This window comes from Salminus brasiliensis, chromosome 4, assembly GCF_030463535.1.
Source record: "Salminus brasiliensis chromosome 4, fSalBra1.hap2, whole genome shotgun sequence".
Taxonomy (NCBI): Eukaryota; Metazoa; Chordata; class Actinopteri; order Characiformes; family Bryconidae; genus Salminus; species Salminus brasiliensis.
The window spans coordinates 38,996,647-39,012,100 of NC_132881.1; positions in this window are offsets into that span (position 1 = coordinate 38,996,647).

The window sequence follows — 15,454 nt, forward strand, 5'->3', positions numbered from 1 at the left end:
GACCCACCACCCAAATACTACCTGCTCTGTGGTTGACCTGTGGTGGTTCTTGAAGAACACGGTGAAATGAGGCTAAGAAAGTATGCAGAACAACAGATGGACTACAGTCTGTAATCACAGAACTACAAAGTGCTCCTATATGGCCAGTGGAGCTGATATAATGGACAGTGAGTGCAGAAACAAGGAGCACAAGGGGAAAATATATAGATTTAAATAAATTAAACTATAGGCAGTTTCTGCTAGCCCTGTTGAAGCTTAACATGAATTTAATAGATAATTTCTATTCCCTGGACAAATACATTCTAGAAAGTTATTGGAATACTTCGGTCTGAACAGGGTTACAAAGCCATTTCTAAGGCTCTAGGGGATCCAGCGGACTTGGTTGGACTGGTGGTAAATCTTCTCAGAAGTGGCTGCCCTGGCAAAAGTCCTGCCAAGTGCAGCAACAACAAAAGAGCCCAGATGAACATTTAAGGAACTGCAGGCCTTCCCCACTGAGGTCGATTTTCATGATTCCACCATGAGAACGCATCAGGGGTTTGAGGGGCGGGAGGGGACAGTACTGCTGTGACAACAATCTTGTCCCACTAAATCAGGAGTGAGTCAACTGACATAATTACTACTAATAGCCTGATTACAATTAATGAAGAAAAGAAATGACAGCAAAGTAAAAAACATCACATTGCCCATTTTTTCCACTATTAGACCAAATGATTGCTAAGGCTGCGCCATACCGTGCAGTACCGTTCTGCGCAGTACCGTTCTGCGCTGGTGTGGATGGTGTGTTATGATGTCTTTTTCAATTTGCTGTGTGCTAAATCAGGACCGGTCTAGCAGTCTAACGCTACAACTACAAGGCTTTTGTAACTAGCTAGTGCTAGCTAGCCTACTGAAGCTGAAATCCATCTGTTAGCTTCTGTATAATCTGCGTGCATAAATCACACTTGTCTGAAACCACGCTGAGGAGGCCGTTTTATAGCTGTAGTGCTGAATAATGCTGGAATCCACTCAGACAAGTCTTTGTGACGATTCAGCATGCAGTTAACCCTATGCTAACGGGGCGCTATAGCTGTGGTCCTGGCATTAAAGACGGCATCTAGCACAGCATGCTGTTACACATCAGCGTTTAATACAGCTTTTAAGCTTTTTCTAATGATTCTTTAAAATTGAGAATTGATTCTGTTATTCCTAATATGGGGTCTATAACCCTAACGCTCAGGGTAGTGTTTTTTGTAACATCACGAAAACAGTGACTGATTTGGGTGATTCATTTCCACATGTGGATTGTATGGACTGAGATTTGCCTTGAAGACAGAGAGAGTCAGTATTTCTTCATATGAGCTCTTTAACCTGGCGCTCAGGCCAATGATATTTACATGTTATTTTTGTGACATCACTAAAAAAAAAAGATTGACTGATTTAGATGATTAATTTCTGTATATGGACCAGATGGACTGGGAGGCTTTTATGACTGTAAAAGTCAGTAAGAGACTGTAGAGTTGAGCTTTCCTACATGTTGGCTCTTTAACCTGCCCGGTTGTTCCAAGGTTGCTGCAGATGTTCAAGTGAAAGTCATGCTGATTAGGACTTTGCGCGCAGCCAATCGGAACGCAGGAGGCAGGACACCACCTGGCCAATCGGAGCTCGGTGTGGGCGGGGTCTTGGTGGAATACGGGTGGGGAATGAACTGAAGGAGCGCCTCTCAGAGCGTGTTTAAATAAGCTGCTGGCGCGCGCGCTGCACTGTGAGGACGGTGCGACGGTACGGAGGGAAAGCTGGAGTGTTTCCGTGGGCAGGTCAGTAACGGGCATGACTGATTACAACAGACAGGACTAAAGGCTAGGGAATGACTGAATGGCGTGGATGATGGTCCAGGCGGTACACCGGGAGGGACATGGGGACGGATGAGGCGCGTGCTCCATTGGCGTAAAACCTTCCCTGCGCTCTGCGGCGAATGTGCAGCGTTTGCAAAGTGCAGCAGGGCAGTGTCCTGGCGGCGCTGGACGTGGGGCTACTTTTGCGCGTCCAGTTGAGTGTGAGCACTCCTGGGGGGCAGCAACGGGGCTCGAAATGTGCCTCTCCTGGTAGTTTTCCAGAGTTGGAGCTACGGCTGGGTTGAATTTAAGTGATGTAGACTTGAGTGTGAAACTGGTATTTGACGTGCAAGTGTGTGTGTGTGTGTGTGTGTGTATGGTGGTGCTAACGTCAGTACAGAAGACTGAGGCTGGCTCATTTATATTCTGCAGAAAAAAAGGCCCAGAAATCTGCTCATCCTTAAGCAGCACTCATGCAGCCAAATAAGGAATAGGAGCTCCAGGGCCACAGCTTGGGCTAAGAGGCTTTTGCATGTGTGTGTTCTTGCTGAAAGAAAGTGCACACTTGCGCTGGTCAGTGCTGAATAAGAAGTGAAAGGACAGTGGGGTGTCTGGACGTTTTTACAGCAGCCTGATTTGTCCTAATGGGATGCAGACACTGCGGTATGGGTTGAGTGGAGTATCCAGCGTTACAGTTGCAGCTGCATATAGAACAAGTTATAAGAAAATGACTGAAATAGGCTGAATTATTAATGAGCAGTGTGTACACGTGCTTCAGTTAATCCCTAACAGTGTGCCCTCATCACCCACACCTAAATAAATCATGTGTCGACTCTGGCTTACACTTGTAGGCTGGATGTGGGATCTACCTGCCAAGCAGGAGCAGAGTAGATGGTATCACTTTGGAACACGTCTGGTCCTTCAGAGGCTCTTTAGTAAAGTCCTAAATAAACCCATTAAACTCCTCCACGATGCAAAATATGGCTTAAAAGAACCTTGTAAATGGATCCACTGCTTTTATGATTCAGAGAGGCCTTATTCAGTACTTTGCAGAACCCATTTGCTGAGCAAGCAGCATAGGTCAAATACAGGTTACTAAAGGCCAGATGAAGAAAGCTCAGAGGTGAAGTGTCCTGTTCTCCAGTTTAGCTCCTGACTAACTCACTTTCAGAATCTCGTGAGGAATAGTCGACTGAAAAATCAAATGTGCACGGTGTTCTCCTTACTCCAAACCTGGCCAAGAGCCGTTTGGTGTGCAGAGTTGGCTCCTTTAGTTTTGAACTGGAGCTACAAGGCTAGAGGTTTGTGGAATAGAGATCCGTGTTTTGGGAGGGGTTCGTTTTAACTGGGGTCCTTTCAATGTTGCACAGGACAAGAAATCTCTGTAATTTCGTTTACCCTAACCACTACCCGTGGCTACCACTAGCTGCCAGTGCGCTATTACACCATGTGGGAGACCAGGGTTCGATTCCCAGTCTGGTTGACCGTACACCAATAAGAGTCCCTGGGCAAGACTCCTAACACTACATTGGCCCACCTGTGTAATACGAGTCACCTTGTAAGTCGCTCTGGATAAGAGCATCAGCTAAATGCCGTAAATGTAAATGTGTTACCTGTGTTAAGTGAATGCAGCGTGACTGCATTAGCCTTGGATATGGCTTGGCATGCCTAGTCAGCATCACCTCATTAAAACAAACCGTCATTTGACATTTACAGTTTTGGGGTGGTAATTTTGAGGTAGCACAGTAGATGTCGGACTGATTTGGGCCACAGAAATACAAGTACAAACGTCTTTGAGTGACTCCATAATTAGGGAAAAGGATAGTATCTAACAACAGGGCAGTTTGCATAGGAATCATATAAAGGTGCCAGAATACTGACTGAATTGCATGTTTGGCAAGCAAGTTGCTGAAGTTGCTCAGTTTTGTATGCTCATGGTTTGAAGATCATTTTGAGAGGCTTCTGCGTAAATGCTATAGTATGAATAATTTAATGGGGAAATTTTCTTGTTTTCTTCTCAGATCTGGTTAGGCAGTTGAAGAAAGGGTGGATGCGGGGTCTTTCTGTCCAGAAGCTTTCTAAGCTCTATTCATTAGTATCCAGCAGAGATCCTGGCCCTATTGACCTGTAAAAAGACAATTCTGTAATGTCGTCGCAGCAGAAGAGATTACTTCGTTTTCACTTGGGCCGACCACTGGGAAATAACAGAGCTTTAAACACCACTGTAATAAGTGGATGCTGTCTACCTGCAGGTTTAGCTGAGACTTAATTTGGAGGGCATAGCTTCCGGTCAATTAAAATCATATATTTAAGCTCTTTTGCAAAACAGATTTATTGGACTTGATGATTGTCAAACTCTAGGGTAAACATTGACCTGCAGTGGCGTAGTACTGTCAGTACTGGGGGACAAATCGCTCCACTTGTGTAGTGAATAAACTGTTCTGTGTTAAAAGGACTGTCTGTTATTTACACAGTGGCCAGTCAGAAAGCTCTTGCGTACGTTTTTCGTTGTTTAGAGTTTATTTCTTTGGCCTAAAACATATTTTGGGTCCAGACTTGCAGGGTGCTATTAAAGTTTGTGCATATGTATTAGGCACGATTATTCATAGGCCCATGCTCATAACATGGGTTAAAGCATGTGTTAAAGGCAGAGCTTTCTAAACTAGGCTAACTAGGTGAGAGATTCCAGCATTTGGATGAAATTCCAACGGTAGCCTGGATCTGAATGCCGGCTCCGTCATCTGATTGATGAATAATTTGTGTTGTCTGGTTAATTTTTTATAACCTTTGTGTAGAATCATATTACTTGTGTCCAGCGCTTTGAGTAGACAGTCAGAAGTGTCATGAAAAACAGCTTCAATGATTTGGCATTAACAAACTGTAGTACCGCATGTTACAGTGAGAGTGCTTTGAGACTGATCAGATACAAGAGTCTTGTATGTTTGCTGGCAAATCTGTGGGGGATAGGGACTTTAAATAATGCACAACAGGCCGTGAGATCAAGCTGTTATGATCACTATGACATTTTACTGGTGTTAAACTGCAGTAGTAGCATTACTATATTAATTGTACTCTGAATGTTAAAGGTATAGTTTAGGAATGCAGTGATACTGATTTTTGTGTAGGGAAGTATACCCCACAAAAATATCAATATTGTCTGAAGTGCTTAAAACAATATCAAAGTGTTGGGCTACAAATGCGGTGGCTCATGGTATGATGAATACCAGTTTAGATATCAAAATTCAGCTTGAAACACCAGTCAAATCTAGTAGTCTGTCCTATTCCCAAAATATGTTTTTAAAAATATTTTAATCATTAAGATATTTTAATGTGTTCTTTAATTTTATAAATAGTACTTATGTGACTATTTAGCCTATTTACTATCCTGTTATTATAAAGGAAAGCTGTGCTTTTCTGGTTTTCATAATTTCTCAAAGTAGCTGTATGATGCTTATAGCATCATTTTAACACTGTAACAGAAACACTGTAACTGTCCCTGAGTCTTACTGAATAAGCTTGCTGTTAGCTGGTGTATCTTTGTCCCGCTCTGTTCCCCCGGCTTTGGTTTTCTCAAGTCCAACTGGTAAAAAGCCTGTGCTTTCACTTAGCTAGCAGAATCTGGAGGTGATGTGCTGCTCTTCAGTATCAACAACTCCATATTCTCCGGGAGTCAACAGGACTAGTTTTGACTAGGGCTTTTGCGGATAGTGGGCTGTGTTTATGTAAATTTTGGTGGAGGGAATATTACAAATCAAGTCAAAAGCAAGTTTTTTTTTTTGGAATTGTTTTCTGTCTTTTTTGGAAAAAGGACACAAAAGGCATTGAGGTTCACTGTATATCAGTTTCATGTACCGAACTCATCGGCATTATTCAGCTATGCCATGAAATGTACAGTTAGACTTAATAAATAATTATTTAAATATTTACAACGAAATAATTATCTGCTGATATTGATATAATTCTGATATCCTCATGCATCTTTAGAATAACTGCTTTTCTTCAGTCATTATTTGCTACATTTTTATTTCTGCACATATATATATATAAACTGTAGCTTTTATTACCCAGTAGATACTCAGTATTGGTATACTGGTATACTGGCCAAACTCACTGGATCAGATATATTAGAAGAGAATAAAAAGCAAGCTGGTCCAGTCGAGTTTGGCCAGGATCAGATCGATACTAAGTGCCTACTTGGTAATAAAGGCGAACATTTTTATATATGTGCAGAAATCGACCTTTATCAGCAAATAATTCAAGTTTAAGCCTACATGCTGCATAACTCAGGACCAGTGTAACTTACAGAGAATACATTTACAATAGACTATCCAAAAAGTACGGGAAATAAAAAATTGGCCTAAGGGGTCTAAGGATTAAAAGAGGTTAAATAATGGTATCAGATGGCTAACTGTATCAGCAGACACTCAAGGTTGCAGTATCTGTATCAGACATGGAAAAGTGGTATTGTGCCACTCCTCGTTTTAATAATACTTCCAAAATAATGCTGTTCGTTTAATTATTCAGTGCCATCCTGTCAATATGGCATGAGTTGGGCTCAGAACGATCCAGTAATGGCATGTACGTTTCACTCCAAACACCTATCAGCGCTGCAATGATTGAGGAGTTTGTCTACCGGATGTTCTTCTACAGACACCTGACTCTCTCTCTCTGCACATTGTGTTAATGTTACCCCGCGTTGCCTGGCAACCCTCCGTCTTCCCCCTCGTGCTCTTTCGGTCCTATTGGCTGCAGCATATGCTAGAGTGCTTCTCAAAGAGTGTGTGTGTCTGTGTGAGCGTGCGTGCGTGTTTTTGTTAGTGCTACACGTTTCAAGGTCTGTGTGCACAAAGCAGCATACTAATGAATTAAAGTAAACAAGGCAGCGAACAGACAATTTACGGTTCAATTTGGGCTGCGCTGACAGATTTCTCCTTTCACTATTTGCTGGCCCAGCAGATTGTAGAGCAGCTGGCACAGAGCTGGTGGAAGGCCGCTTGGCTGGAAGGACCTCTACTTAAAGACACAGACCACAATGACCACACAGTAAACCTAAAGCTGTGTCTTTGGGCTTTTATATGTAGTGACTGAATATGATGCATTGTCCTTACAGCACTCTGCATGCACCTCTCTGCTGTAAATGATTTGTAAGCAATACATTTTAAGCCTAAACCACATTTCAAAACAATGCCTCGTATTCATAACCATTTCACAACTGGATTAGTGCTGGGCGATATGTCCTCACATCAATGTCAGTTGAACATGTTAACCTCTAATACAATTAATGAATGATTATTTAGGATGCTCCAGTTGCTAAGTTGGCTCTGTGTTTGAGTTCACATGACTAAACACGTGGTGGTATTTTTTAAGAGTGCGGAAAGTATTATGAATTAAAAAAGAATTATGAATAATCATTATGTGCAAGATTGCATCAATTAGAGGTTCTAAATGATGGTTTCGATGAATTTTTGATTAAAGCCCAGCCCTAAATTAGACTATATAGCTTATAACTAACAACTAAGATGTCTGGGTCCTTTCAACGCCACTGTGGGCAGTTCTGTCTCTGTATGTTCCTCTAGGACAGAGAGTATTTTACACCAAACCACTGTAAAGAACTTTGTTTACATCTAAGTGTCATTTAGTTAAGCACAAATTCAGAAAAATAGACAAACTTCCCACTTAACTGTGATGAGAATTTGTTGTTATGTGGAGTTTCAGTGCATATTCTTTGCATAAAATATTCACATATTCTTATCATCGACACATAGTATGGTATGCAGTGGTCGGTTCCAACCAAAAGTGGCTCAGTATCACCTAAACTTTCAGAGTACAATAAACACATCAGTCGGTAGTAGTCATTGGTCACATCTAATCATCTATCCGATGCTGATTTTTTTCGATAAGCAGATACAGATATAATTCTATTACCGTTTGCATCTGTGAAGGGTGACTTGATTCAGTAGCTGTCTCATATTGGTCTTATCTGGGTACTGGTAGCTCTTAATGGCTCATAAGTGTGTGTGTGTGTGTGTGTGTGTGTGTGTGTGTGTCTCACATAGTTGCATAAGCTAGTTCTCAAACCTTATGTGCTGTCCTGTAGTGGCAGCACTACTCAATAGTGAGCTTTAGGGTCTTCCGTCATGGTGCTGTGAAGGCCTCCATTATGGAAGCACTTGAAATGGTTGGATTATCAGAGAGCTGTTTTTAGGTGTGACGGAGCAGTCTGCATCCCCTGACCAAATTATCAGTCCTCACTCACTCATAACAGAAGGCCCTGAAACAGTTGGCACATTCTACATTCCACACACTAACTCAGAAATGTCTACTGAAGAGGCTATTGCAATACCAATGCAATATCTCATAATTAGCAGTGTTATCTGTATAAGACCAGTAAAAGGGGGTGTAATTATATATAATTATATAATTAACTGATAATAACCTCCAATCTCTAAGCAGCGTTCTATATAGTACTAAAAATGGGGTTCTATATAGTACTGAAAAGGGATCTTTTGACTGGTTAACAGACAACCCTCATGGGTGCTACAGTCATGTGAAAACGTTAGGACAACCCATGCAAATGCTTGTCTTGTGTAATATATTTATTATCTCATTTAAACAATATTAAGATATGGAGGTAATATAACTAACCCAATAAAACTGCAGAAATGCAATCTTCTTGTGAGGACGTTAAAACGTTAGGACACCCTATCTTCACTTATCATCCTCATTGATCATCTAAGTGCTGATGGCTGTAGCTAAATATATTCTGAGGTACAGAAACATCTTATCCAATTCCACAAAAATGTCTCCAAACTCATTGGAATCACTGGAGTTCATACAGTAAGACACTGATGTGGGATGAAACACAATCTCAAGCATGCTGCCAGTGCAACAAAGGTGATTTTCAAAGCTAAAAACGGGAACACCTGATTGGAATTCCATTGAGCAAGCCTTTCATATGATGGAGAAAAAAAACTAAGGGTCCCAAAAACAAGCAGTAGCTGAAAGTAGCTGCAGTATCACCAGATACTCAAAATCTAGTAATGTCTGAGGTACAGACATCAAGCAGCCATTGGGCTGATGTACTAACCTGCTAAACTTACTGCACAAGCCATTGGCATGTCCCACACATTGTAGTACTGTAACATGAGGACTATAAAAGATTAATAAAAATGATGCATTTGTCCCAAACATTATGACGAGTAGGGCTAGGGGTTGGGTAGTGTATTGTGATCAATGTCCTATACATAGCAAGAATATCGGCAGTGCTTAAGGACCACTCATCAACTTCACATTTCAATACAAACAGTGCAAATTGTCTAATTTAACTGGATGAAGTGCAGCAAAACAGACTAAAAACACTGCACTAAATATCAGAGAGCTTTGGAAATAATTTGTAGTATTTGAGCTGAACTATTATCATAGTTTTTAGGTATCTTTTGCTATTGATGCATTTTGTGTACAATAAATATTGTTTCTTCAAATATTGTGATATAATATTTTGACCATCCTGCACACCCCTAATGGAGAGCACTGTATATAAAAGGATAAAAAAGGATAAAGGTGCACGTATATGTTTTCTCTATAGTCTTTGTTAACAGACAGAGTTACAATCATTGGCCAATTCTGAGACCAACCTGCTCATTTCTGTGGAAGGCCTTAAATATGAAAAGCAAGAAAAAACCGCTGTTACTGACGTTATGCAAGCAATGTGACCTGCCCCTTTTCACACAAGTCCCAGCGATGTGTGAGGAAGGGGTCACCTTCTTCATTTTGGCATTGAGTGATATGGTTAAGTGCGTCATTTGGTTCTAACACTGAGGTCGAAATATTCATGCAAACAGTTGTCACCACAGTGTGGTACTCAGAATCCTAGTCATTAATCCAAATGTCCAAATATTTATAGAAACTGAAATACTCAGTTGATGCCCTCTTAGGGCACAGTTGTTTTCCAGTTCCAGTCTAAAGGGGCCAGAGACTGTAGCCTCCATTAGGACTGATTTTAAGTTAGACTAGTTGTATTAGCTGCAATTTAGGATTTTTTCATAGCAAGCTTTACTCTACTGTCAACTGAACAGAACATATTGTCTTTACTTTTATATCATTTCTCTCTGTTAAACCTGCAGGACTGTTGTAATGTGCTTTCTGTCATATTCATTCTGTTTCATGGTGAAAGAATAAAGAAAACTAGTGGTCATTCTTCCTCTTGTTGATTGATCTCTACAGCAAGTTGAATCAATACCTTTAAATTAGTGGTTCCCAGTCTTGCGGTCCCCCTCTTAGGCCTGATCCCATGAATCAGGTACTTAACAAGCCCTTCATGACTTGCAGTGGGTGTGTTAGAGCAGTAAAACCGCTAAAATATATAGAGTCAGGGTACTCCACTGATACAAAGATATATGCATAGAATCATAACATACACTATATGTCCAAAAGTTTGTGGACACTTAGTCTAACGATGGCATTCAGCTGCTTTAAGTCGTACCCATTGCTGACACAAATGTGCAGATTCACACACACAGATTGTCTAGCCGCTGTAGAGACATATTTCCAATAGAATAGATAGACAGATGAAATATAAACCTATTGGCACCGTGCCTAATGTCAGCATAGGCTAGAGGGGTATAAAGCCACCCCCACCCCCCAGCATTGAGCAGTTGCGCAATGGAACTGTGTTCTCTGGAGAATGATACCTTAGAAATGAGTTAGGTATGAGGTGGGGTGGTGATCATCCAACATCCTGACCTCCCTAATGCTCTTGTCATTGAATGCAATCAGATCATCACAGCACTGCTCCCAAATTTAGTAAAAAGCCTTTTCAAGACAGTAGGATTCAAGGATTCAAGGAGACTTTATTGTCATTTGCATCGCGTGTGGCACGAAATTGAGATCTCAAGGTCCCAGTCACACCCAAAGAGCAATTATTAATTAAATAAAATAATAATAATAAAAAATATAGAATATAAGAGGGGTAGACATAAATATGAAAAGTGTGAAAGCAGAGAAATTTTATTTTCTATCATTATCACATTATCAGATAAAGTAGTATAATAAAGTGTCCAAGTGTCCATGACTGACTGCTAATTGCTATTAATTCCTTTGTGATTTTTACACTTAAACTTTATGATTTAGACATCAGCACTGTTCTGTTATATGTAAATGTCTCTGTAGACCCAGTCTGTGGCCCAGTCAGGCTTTGTGGGATGTCCAGAGCATGGATAAAGGCTGTTTGTCAGGCCTGGACAGTGACTGAACAGCGCATGCTCACACGCCCTCTCTGCGCTGAGAACTCCTGTTGTCCTTTGCCGTGCCTGTCCGGGCTGACCAGAGCCATGCCAGGAACTTTTGACTCATCCTGCTGCTGTTTGTTCTCCAGACATGAACTCGCAATGAAGACTACCTTTACTCATAACTTCTTTTATCAACCCCTGTTTCTGTTTGTTTGGAGAAATTGATGCATTCAATAAGAATTCTCCCAGTTACATTCTCCCTCAACCACATGGGCCCACACCTCATTTTCTCATAGCCAGTCCTGGGAGTATTGCAGTACTTTAATGTAATGTAACGCATTACAGTCTGAATGATTATTTATAATAGTTTACATTTAAGGTTTGAAGGCAGACAGCAGTTCATTGTGTTTAAAGCCCGGCCACTAGATAGCAGGGTTTTACTCAGTCTTCGGATCCCACTGTTCTGATTGGATAAAAGGGAAACTTTGCCTTGCAAACGGTAGGAGCTTAGCGAACCCCGGTGTCGAACCCACAACCCTGTCTTTAATAACCCAGTACTCAAATCACTGAGTCAAAACAAAATCCTTTAAACAGTTAAACACTTACTGATTCAATAAACAGCTGTATGTGTCATTCTGACATTTCAAACAATCTATCCAAACAGCTGATCATCATAATTTAAGATTTTAAGATACTGAAGAAGAGCCAGTCCCAGTCTCCCTCATTTAATTTAGATTTTTCTCATCGATTTTATTGTAAGGCAGATTTTGCTGTACTACCGCACTGATCCTCGTATTGTCCAGGTGGTACAGTGAGTGGGTTTTAGAGAGTAACTTTGAAGTACTTTTTGAGATGTATTTGTCCTGTATAGTAATAAGTGTATAATACATTAACAGTGTAGGGGTTCATGAGTGTCATTATTTCTTGTCTTTGGTAGCATTTGGCCTTCTCTGTTGTTTGTTTTGATTAGCAGTGGACTGGCAGTGATGTGTGAATAATGATATCATAGTCTACTAATAAAGACCCGTTTGACCTTCTGTGAATATTTTTTCACTGTCATGCAAAAATCTTGTATCTCCATTTTTCCTTTTTCACTCTTTGACAGGCTTTGAATCTGGCAGTTGTTTTTCAAATTATGTCAAAATGTGATGATGGATGGACCAATAGAAGTGCTCTAAAAGTCATTAAAAATTCACTTACACTGAAAGTTAAGAAGGTTTTCCTCCTCTTGTGTAAGCTGCTAACTGCTATGAAGCTATTATGTAAGTTACATCATTATAAGGTTGAGGAATTGGCCCTTTGCATTTTAAGGGGTTAATCCTCTTGAAGATTGTTACCTTTGGTCACTAAAATGGAAGTGTTATAGATGAATGTGTATTGTTCTTCTCTTAGATGTGACAGGGACTGCTTTTCCATCTACCCTCTTAAGCTGTTTTTGACAGTGACTGTTGCGTACTAAAATAAGGCCCGTACGGATCCAGGCAGGCTGAAGAAAATGCAGCAGGCGCATACATTTCCTTTTACGCTGCATTTGTTTAAACGTGCTGCTGGAAGAATGAAGGAGCTGGAGTGGTTGGAGCGCATCAGTGCGGGCTGTGGGCCAGCGTGTCTGCTGAAGATGTTTACGGTACTGAGGGGGTCTCCTCAATTAAGACGGTCCGGCTGCTGCTCTCCAGCGCTCCTCCAGAGCCATGTTTGGAGCTGTGTGCTGTGATCCTGTGCGGCCCTGCTCTATCTCTACCCCCCTCTGCCATTTGTTGACAAAGCAAAAGTCAAACTCTGTTACGTAACTAGCTTCTCTCTCCCTCTCTTTCTCTCTCTCTCTCTCTCTCTCTCTCTCTCAGCAGACCCTCTTGCACAGCTTTGTCAGCTCTGCATTAATGCTGCACTCTTTGTTACAGTGAGGTAATCCTTTAGAGACTCCTGGATGGTGTAACTTCTCTTTTGGTTCCATAAAGAACCATAGATTTGTAAATGTGAAGAACCCTAGTTTTAAGATTTAAAGAAGTTTCACTGTATGTAAAAGTTATTTGCCAATTGAAAGGTTCTTCACACTCACATATCTCAGTTGCTGATTGTGTGTGCATGAATGCCAAAGTTCTTTAACACCTACAACACAGACATATTTGTACTAGGGATGAATAATAATGAAAACAAATCATGTTGGTATTCCCAGATATTAATTTAGAGTGTATTTAAGCTGTATTTTCTTTGGCATAGTTGGTTTGGTACATGGGAGTACATAGAGTTTGGTACATGGGAGTAACACACTGGGTAACAGTGGTGTCGATAAATAACTGATATATTGAAGTATCACAATATTATGTTTGGCAATACTATATAGATTCTCAAAAACACAGTATGGATTTTTTGTAGGAATAGTTACATTTACATGTAAGGAATTTAGCAGATACTCTTATCCAGAGCGACTTACAAAAGTGCTTCACTGTTTGCTCAGAAAATACCCCTAGCTTCAGTTTGTTCAGACTAGAATCCAAAAGCTCCTCTAAGCTTAGATGCTACTAAATACGAAAGTCAGTTTGGAGACTTCCATATTTTCTGGCACGCTTCAGTGCCAGAAAAAAGTTTACATGTAAAGATTGGTGGCAGACAGCGGATTATTCAGTGTTGTGTTTAATCCGCAACCACTAGATGACAGTGCTGTACCTTCTGTCTTCAGAGCCCACTGTTCTTATTGCAGAAAAAGTCAAATTGGCCCAGCAGTGGTAGCTTGATGAACCCGGGTATTGAACCCACAGCCCAGTCTTTAATAACCCAGTGCTTTAATCATTCAGTCACCCTCTTGAGGCTGTATATGTCGTCCTATTTTTACTATATCCAATAACATTCAGATAACCCCTAGTGCCTCCTCTAGCATTGTCTCAGACCTGGGGGGGAAACTGCAGTTTCATTCTGTATTGTCGTCTTCTTATCTGCTTGTCCTGGTCAGGGTGGAGGTTGGTCTGGAGCCTACCCGGAAATACTGACAGCAAGGCAAAAATACACTCTGGACAGGTCACTAGTCCATTGCAGGGTTAGAAAGTTTTAAACATACCAAGACATGCTTCTTCTGAAATCTGTTCCTTTGGAGATTTTTTTTTTTTTTAAACCATGTTCAGGCTAATGTGTGGTCACTTTCAGATTTGGAAATGCCTCATTCATCTTGCTGTTGACTGTTGATCACTGGATATCTATTTGAGGCATGCCCATCAGGCCCACTTATTTTATGTGTCTGCCAGTTTGGAATGTGCCAGACTGGCTGGGGACTGAAATCTTCCTAACTGCTCCTAATAAGCGGGTGGCAAATATGACGAGCTATCCCTGGGTGCGCTTGATAGGGTGTGTATGATCCTAACAAGAGCACTCAAACTGGTGTTGACCGTTAGAATACCGCTGTGGTCAGTGCCCAGTCTGGCTTGTGTCCCATACCCCTCCAAATGCTCCTCAGCAACAGTTTGGCTGTCCACATGATGAATATTTGAATGCTGGGAAGGTATGCGATATTTGCTATCTTACACGTGGGGCCTGGTATGTTGGATGAGGCGATGGATGCTGTAATTTGGTCTACACATGTTGAGTAGGTGCCACATTCCCAGGTGGCAAGTGCTGACAGGCCGATCTTGGTGGTCGTGGTATGGAAACAATCAAAGTGTGGTCAAGGTTGAGTCATTGGAAGAGAAAAGGACAGTGTAGTCAGTCTCCCAAACCAAGCCCTAACCAAACAAGGACGCCCTGAACAAGGGGCTTGTAGTGTTGCACTATGAAAAACCCACAGAGTATCAGGAATAAGGAATAGGAGGAATCAGAATAAGCAGACACATTTACGTCCAAGGCCAAATCTAAGTCCATGAAACTGGCCCACAATTAGGGCTGGACGATATGGTAAAAATATTGTATCAAGATATTTAAAGATATTTCTTATGATACATGATATTCATCGCAGACAACATGCATTAGTAGTGATGGACAACTACCATCCAAAGCACTCATAATCCACCCATACTTAGTACAGTGATTGTTTGCTGATTAGTGTGACACTGATCATATCCTCAATATGCTTAAAAAAAGCACATTGTGTATCAAAATTAGAAAATTTATCACAATACAAATAAAGTATTGTCATATTGCCCAGCTCTACCCATAATGTATGAAGATGTAGCCTGTTTGGTTAACTTTAACTGTAGTTCATTAAGCCTCATTTAGCCTGGGCCAGTATAACTCAGGAACTAGTCTTGAAAAACATATAAGTCTATATTATAGTTCACCCAATGATTCTGCTGTATATGCTGGAAATATTCCTCTAGCCTATAAAGTCCAGTGTACAGTTGTGTCATGTCTAATTAACTCAAAGAACGACCTGTACTGCATCTTTATTTTCCTGTTTCATCTGGTTTCCCTCTTCACAGGGCTCTC